Here is a 7016-nt window from a genome sequence, read left to right on the forward strand (position 1 = left end):
TTTTCATGTTCTCTAAAACAAAAGGACGGTCTACATTGGGCTTTCCATGTCATGGGTTGCATTTGATGACCTTATGATGTTTCGCCATGGCATTCTTCTTTTATGACCTGTTTTCTGCACTTCTTTACCGGGTTTCTTCGTTTTCTTCGAGTTTCTGTATGTTTTGCGTTTGTTCATTGACTTGTTTGGTTTTCTTCGTTTTTCATTGATTTCCCTCTTCTTTGGTGTCTCTTCAATGGGTTTCTTCGGTGTTTTTCCTTTTCCTCTTTTCTTTTTTTCAACAGATTTCTATTTTTTCATAACACATTGTATATTTTTTATATTTACGTGAAACATTTTTTGATATATGTTGAAAATTTCTCAAATCATGCTGTACATTTTTCAAACACATGTTTCGAACATTTTTTGATACATATTAAATATTGTTCATATACATGTTAATGATTTTTTAAATTGGAATGAAATATTTTTTTCAACCATGCAAACTTTTCTTTATATGGTATAAACATATTTTAAAATGTCAAGATTTTTTTTGCAAACGTGAAAATATTTACTTAAAATGTTATTTACATTTTGTTTGAATCATTAGAAATATTTTTATAGTATGCAATCATTTTTGAAATTATATAAAATGTTATAAATTTTATTTAAATATTTTGAAATATGTGAGCATTTTTTTTGGATGGCATCGATCATTTTTTACATTGTAAAAGCATTTCTCAAAAATTTCACGTACATTGTTTTGATGTTTGAAATGCAGGAACCTTTTAATTGTCACAAACATTTGTATGAATTCTATGAACATTTTTAAAAAGTTACACAAACACTGTGGTAATAGTTTTGAAACGTGGGGCGAACATTTATAAAATATAACAAAATTTGTTTCCATTTTATATAAATATAAATAAAAGTAATAGGAAAAACGTTTGCTAGGAGCCAATGCTTTCTTCCCTCGCGCTGGCCCAGCCCATTTATGGTGTAGTCTTCGCTCCTCTTCGAGGCATCCCCTAATCGCAGAGAATGGCGGCTCGCAGGAGTGCTACTCCGCCGCCGCCTTTCTTTCCTTCCCGCAATCGCCGTGGATATTTTACTGTACATTCAAGGCAAGCCTAGCCGGATTCCTCTGTCCGAGGACGCCGGCTGTCGGCGCAGGAGGCGGAGAGAGGAGGTCGACGGCGAGCGGGGAGGACGAGGGAGGCGGAGATCAGTCACGCGCGCGCTGCCGTCGTATCTTCCCGCGCAGGCGACGCGCGTGCGCCGGTGAACACTCGGTAAGATCCTTCTGTACTGCAAGTCTGCAACTGAGGCGAATTCACCAAAGGACTAGAGTAGTAGACCCTGTATAATGTTTTTTCTTCAAGTTCTGAATACTCTGAATGTTTTTTCTTTTGTGTCACAGCCATTATTGATTTCAAATTCTATATAATGGTATGTTTTGGGGTAGTAACAACCTCTTGATTTTTTGCCCTGGACTCGCTGGAATCTTGGCTCCGTGAATAGTTTCTGCCATCTGAGTTTCTGAGAACAGAGTATGATGCATTCATTGCCCATTGAATTGTAGCAATTTAGCAGTGCGGATTGAGGACTAGGTGGTCATTATTAGATGCTAGTCAAGGTGGCGTTTTTTTTCGTATTTGCAACCATAAACAGTCATTAGCTTTGAATGTAGTATTGGTTAGTAGTGAGATTGTGATAGCTTTACCTGAATTTAATAATTATTTTTTTGGGTATATTTTCTGATGTAAATCATAGGTGTGAAAAAAGAAGACTAAGGGCGCTGATGTGATATTTTTTGCCCACAATGAAATTTGTAACAGTGTACTCTTTTGATGTTATAGTGGTGAAGAGAAATCTTTTGACGGGCTGGCTAGTCTTTACTGCCTTGGTTCTCTTGAAGAGGTTTCTTCGTTTGAAATTTTGATTGTCATCCATCTGTATGAAAATCCAGGTCACTATAACCAGGAGCACTAGATTTCTCAAGCAATGGTTCATTTCGAGAACAGATACATGGTGATGGAGGTCTTCATCGACGTGAGCAGAGGAGAGGCTGATCCAATCATCCTCACCCAGTTCAACATAACCAAAGTTATCAGAGAAAACATCCAGCTCAACTTTGGGGAGTGTGGCCTCGCTGCATCTCTTTGATCATTGCAAGGTGCTAATAACTTATAAATCATCTTTAGTTCCCCCAGGCAGTATGATATATGCATGTAATGTGCTCCCAGTTTATTGTAGACTTTATAAGCACTTCTGAGCTCCGGTCATATGCAGTGAAGTATGTAAATCCTCTGGAAGATTTGCGTAATCCAAGTGTCGCGTGAAGATCACCAAAAAGTTTGGGCTGCTATCACAATGGTGAGGAGCATTGGGTAGATCCTTGTGTCGTTCAACCTCTTGGATGTGAGCGGTGAGTGGATAATACATAATGGAGCCACATCAGTTTATTTCCTTTTTCTTTTACACTTGGTTTGATGCACTATGAGCTTCGTAGTTGAATTCAGTAACTGATCTAATTGTGTTCACTGTGGTCTTAATGTGTTATGACTTGGCGCCAGAGTGGCTGAATTACACTTGCATCCAACCCTTGTTGGCCGAAGACGTAGCACTTTCCAGGTTAATCCATTTGCACGAACGAGAACTGAAGTGCAATTTTCCTTTTTCAACAGGAGTGTTATTTAATTATGGTAATGCCAAACGAATCGGCTTACAAAAAATAAAAGGAAATAACTCGAGGTCATCCACATAGGACATGCCTCACAACAGCATCCCCAAAACACCAGTCAAAAAAAAAAAAACAGCATCCCCAAAACTTACCAACAAGCAGAAGTGCAAATGGTGTGCTAGGAAATCTGTTAGGCTTGTTGGGCCGTAGGGTGTTACAAATTATTGAATGCAATGTCATATCTTCACAAGCTGATATGCTCATCTCTTTATCAAATTGGTCAACAGTTCTTTTTAGTTTCGACTTAATAAAACATATTCCTTTTTATGTCTGATTCAAGTACAATATAGCTTTTCAGTGTAAGGTGAAGTTCAGTTAGCAATCACAGCAACGTCTTTCTGATTCCTTTACACGTGTCTATGTTGTTGAGTTTGTTAAAACTGCTTTTCTCACCAAGAATCCAGATTAGTTCTGAGTGTTTTCAGTGCACAAACTTTGGCTGATAATGTTTCTCCACATATAGTTTGATGCTTATCCTCATATTGTTTGGCATTTTGACCCAATTGCACTTGTTATTTGGCTGAGCCCCTAAAAGAAAGAAATGCTTGCAAGGCCATGTGCCAGACCAGAGCTGACCACCAACTTCATTTCCAGGAAGTATCAGGCCCTGCAAGAAAGCCGCGTTGGAGTGTGAAGAAGCAAAGTTTGAGCAGTAAAAGCTGGCTGCTTGTGATGGTATCACACCGGAGATCATTGAGTCCGCGCAGAGTTGCTTTGGCAAATTTAAGGGGCTAGATAGTTAGTGAAGATGGAAGTTTGTTTCGCCCGCCATTATTCTTGTTTTCAGAGCCTCGAGGCATATCAATTCTGGAGAAATTATAGATCTACACAGTGAGCAATTGTGCCTCTGTACTCGCTGTTCAATGGCTCACCACCCAATGGTCTAGGTTCCAACTAACATGGCTACCAACTAATGTTCTCTGGCTGCTGTTGCATTACACCAAGAAGTTAGTTCATGAAATTGTTGGCACTAGTCTCCAGGTTGGTCTCAGTTCATGTTCATTTTAACAACTTTATTTCTTGTTTGACTCGATCAACTAAGAGAAGATCATTAAAGACTAGTACATATATCTCACTCACTAGGTAAATGCATATGAAAGGTTCTCAAGAAAATGCAAGTCATTATCAATCCGTGCTTACTATTTTAAGTTGCCTGAAAATGGCAACTTGCATCAGTTGATTTCGGGAGATTTGTTTTTTTACAATCTTCACATAAACAAACCAATGAGACGGTATTGAGATGGAACATATGTGCACTATGCACAACGGAAACAATTTCATGGTATTATTTTGAAGACAAGTATCGTGTGGATTTCGTGGCAATGTTCATGATTTGGGGATTTTGTGGAGGCAAGGATGTAGAACATTTAGGCATTACAAAACAGTAAAACGGAGCTACCCACGCCCCTCCACAGCAATTTGACGTCCTCTGCCGTCGGATCTAGCTAATAGACGCTACAGATCTGCCGTTCGTTTCCCTCGGTCGCGCCTGCGCGTTTTTCGCTCCGTCATCGCGCCCCACTTACCCACCATAAACGGGCTGCTGCTCCGTTGATGGACCTAGGCATTCTGTCCTTAATCGGGCTGACCAGTCCTGAGAAACATAGGTTAGGCCCAGGAAAGTAGAGTACACAGGCCCGTTCCGTGCTTTCTATCCTCTCATGACTTTTCCACCACATTGCCTGGGTTCTTCCCAAGGCGGCGGCGTGCGCCGTTGGCTCCATTCCTCGCAGTTCAGCGGTTCCCCTAGACGTGCGTTGTCGTCTTCATCCCTCGCGGTTCAGCGGCTTCGTCCCTCCTGATCGGCATACCAGAATAGCCTACAAAGTTGTACTGTTGTACAGTCCGTCCACGTACAAGAAATTCTTGATGCATGGATTGATCCTTCTTTTTTTGAAGCAGCCCTATTCCCCCGATGAATTCGCATGCGTTATGCATCCTCACGAATCTCATCTTCCGTAGGTAAACACATCTCACCTATCCTTTATTTGGACTACTGTGGAATCGCGTAACAGATTGGTTCGTGCCCTGGTTCCATTGGATTTTTTTTCCTTGTGAGCTTGTGAGTCATATGCTTCTATTTCTTCCCTCAGGTCATGTTGACTCTTGTGCATGAATTGATAATTGTGAAAGAAATCAATGAATTCCAGAAGAAATCGCTTGCCAATGTCACGGGTCCATATGATTCTGCTATGACCACGATGCCAACAATGAAACAAATATGCCAATGCCTTTAAAGGTAAATTGTTGTTCTGCTTTACACTTTACAGTAGAAAACAAATTGATGCCTGATCATTATTTTTTTTAGAGTATTGGCTGTTATCCCATTTCTTTTTGAAGCATGCTGTCATTGATCAGCTATCAATCTGTTTCTTCTCAATTTGCAGAAGAGAAGTGAATTCAGAAAAAGTTAAGCATGGGATGTATAAACCAACTTATGTTATGATCGAGAAACCAGGGATCGCGCATCACAGCTCCAAAAACACAATGGTGCCATGGGGTAATTTTTATCATTTACTTCTTCAACACTTTAAATATCAGTTTTTTGGTGTTTGTTGAAAGAGCTGCGTGGATCTTCCATGATTCCTCCCAGGGTGATATAATCTATTTCTATCTCCATCTTCTTTTATTTTGCGTGTGATATTTCTCTGTTTCGGTTGCAAATCAATAGATTTGGAAGTAGTGCTATCGGTGGATGCAAACCCATCGACCTGTAAGTGACGTTGATGATAGATGTTTAGTTTTGCTCTATATGTATAATTCTGTGCTTGAAAACTGATCGAATTGATCAGATTACCACTTGTATTTGTTCTTTGCCTGATATCATGTGCAAATGCTCTGACACTTCTTGTTCATGACTTCTTATAGTGTAGCCCACTCATGAGAATGTATGTGCACTTCTTGTTCTTGTTGAGAATATGCACTACCAAAAAGGGATGATTTCACGGATTGAACATTGGTAAGGAAAATTGTGCTACTGGTAAGAACAGATGCTTCACATAATCATTTCTTCCTCGTTTGTCCTCCTAATAAGAATAGGTAGCCCGGCTTTGAATTAACAAAGCCATCAACGACCAGGAATTACAACACAACAACAAGCACATCGGCCGAACGCTACAAGGGAGCTCCCTAGGAAGCTTACAACTCAACGCAGAATACTAGCTCAAAACAAAAAGAAGAGGAAGCCCAAGCTAGTACACGCCGCCGACCGCAGCAAACAAGAACCAAGAATTGCGAGTAGCGTGAGCACAACGAGGACCTGCAGAAACAGAGTGGAGTTGTGGACATGACCGAGTCCAAGGTTGGAGGAAACCAAGCATCTTCCTTCGCTCTCGCCGTAGAGGGACCCTTCCCTCTCGCCTTGGATCGAAAGGCGCCGCCGACAGACATGAGAGACGCTCACCCTAGAGCAGGGGAGATGCCGACCTCGAGTCCTGGGATAGTCACAGAGCACAACCTCCTAGGACATGAGCACACCTCATCTGACACACCGAAGCAACCTAGGACACCTGAAAAACAGCGGGAAAGCCACCGGGAGGAGCCACTGAAGAACGAGCAGCACGGACATCAGGAGAGGCCGCAGAACGACGAGGAGCAGGAGTCGTCGGCTGCTGAAGAGAAACACCGGGCGTCCACGGCCAGGGACGTGCTGCTACTGCCGGGAAGAGGAACCCTATCCCCTACCGCCGGATCGCAGACGCCGTACCGCCGGAGCTGAGCCAAACACGCCACCGCCGAGGAGCACCGCACTTGAGGGGAGCGGGGACAGACTTCCCTGCGAGCCAGACCAACCACAGCCACCTGATAACCAGAGCCGCCCAAAACTCCACCTTTGCCTCCCCTCACCCGAACGCACACTCCCCAGGCGGCGCCTCCAAGGAGGGCACGACGCGCAGCGCGCCGTCACCGCCCAATCCAAGAAGGATTTTGGGCTTTCACCCGGGAAGGGAACGGGGGTGGATAGGGTTGGGATCTCAGCTGCACCTCCAAGGAGGAAGGGCGGCGCCCAAGGGCGTCGCTGTCGCCGGGCCGGACCAGCCGACCAATGGTTTCCCACGGTCCCAAAACCGCACCACCGGGCACCCATCCACACCATTCCGGCGACCGAAGCTGCTGGATCCGGCGGGGATGAGGGAGCTGAAGGGGAGGGGAGTCGAACCTCAGATCTGACGAGGAGGGGGATCTCCACGCCGCAGCCACCACCCGCCGCCGTCCCACCACCCGCGTGGTCGGGAACGCCGGCTAGGACCACCCACGGACGCCGCCAGCCGGGAGGGCGCCGCCGCCGCGCCAA

General features: G+C 43.8%; 1 pseudogene; it reads left to right on the top strand.

Annotated features, from left to right (window-relative positions):
- The first annotated feature begins 1013 nt into the window (after positions 1-1013).
- On the top strand, positions 1014-3591 carry LOC123075488 (probable ribonuclease P/MRP protein subunit POP5; annotated as a pseudogene).
- Positions 3592-7016: the final 3425 nt, after the last annotated feature.

The sequence above is a fragment of the Triticum aestivum genome, chromosome 3D (genome assembly GCF_018294505.1).
Source record: "Triticum aestivum cultivar Chinese Spring chromosome 3D, IWGSC CS RefSeq v2.1, whole genome shotgun sequence".
NCBI lineage: Eukaryota > Viridiplantae > Streptophyta > Magnoliopsida > Poales > Poaceae > Triticum > Triticum aestivum.